Here is a 1,011-nt window from a genome sequence, read left to right on the forward strand (position 1 = left end):
TCTCCACATCCTTAGCAACAAGTATTATTTCCAGTCTTATTTATTATAGCCATCCTCACATTTTCCTTTCTAATTAGTGTTTGGATGGTAAATTTATTTCTATTCTTTGACCTTTAACCTGTGTATTTATATTAAAGCAGATTTCTTGTGAAGTGCATAAAATGCATCCTACATCATGTTATGTGTATGTGTATATATATATATATATATATATATATGTGTATATATATATATATATGTATGTGTATATATATGTGTATATATATATATATGTATGTGTATATATATATATGTATGTATATATATATATATGTGTATATATATATATATGTATGTGTATATGTGTATATATATATATATATATGTATATATATATATGTCAAAGCCCTTTTCATATTAATTTCTATAACACTTTTTTAGAGCCAAGTTTTTTAAAATAGTGAACAGTTCACAAATTTGCCTGTTGTCCCTGCTCAGGGACCATAGTAATCTTCTCTCTATCATTCCAGTTTTAGTGTATGTGCTGCTAAAGTGAGCATTCTTATAATAATGTTCTTCCTTGATTATAACCTTACTAAATTATAGGCCTTTTGAGGATAGAGATAATGTCTAATCTACTTATAATTGTCTTTCCTAGCCTCATGCCTGAGGTATTTGTTGAATGAATATGTGAAACTTAATAGATTTTCACTGTACACATCTTATTCAAAAGGCTTATCCCATAGTTGTCAATACACTTTCAATTATTTCCTGTTGGAGGGACACCTGAGTGTATCAGTTAGCCACTTGAAAGGGATCTGGATTGAACCTATTTATTTCCCACAAGGTGTTTATTAACCTTTTGATTCCATCGGTTTACAAATGTTTAGTAATCCAATAATTATTCTCTTCTTTCTCCCAAGTCAAAGTTCTTTTTTAGTCTTATATTTATGTGGTCTTTTTCTGGACTGGCTTGACATCATGCCCCTTTAATATTATACTATTCCGCTCTCCAGGATACATTTTGATCAA

At 29.0% G+C, this 1,011-nt stretch overlaps 1 non-coding gene across 1 annotated transcript; it reads right to left on the reverse strand.

Moving 5' to 3' along the window:
- Positions 1-432: 432 nt before the first annotated feature.
- LOC125931123 (U6 spliceosomal RNA) lies at positions 433-539 on the reverse strand. Its single transcript, XR_007460379.1, has one exon. It is a non-coding gene; the product is annotated as a U6 spliceosomal RNA (small nuclear RNA).
- Positions 540-1,011: the final 472 nt, after the last annotated feature.

The sequence above is a fragment of the Panthera uncia genome, chromosome A2 (genome assembly GCF_023721935.1).
Source record: "Panthera uncia isolate 11264 chromosome A2, Puncia_PCG_1.0, whole genome shotgun sequence".
In the NCBI taxonomy this organism is placed as follows: domain Eukaryota; kingdom Metazoa; phylum Chordata; class Mammalia; order Carnivora; family Felidae; genus Panthera; species Panthera uncia.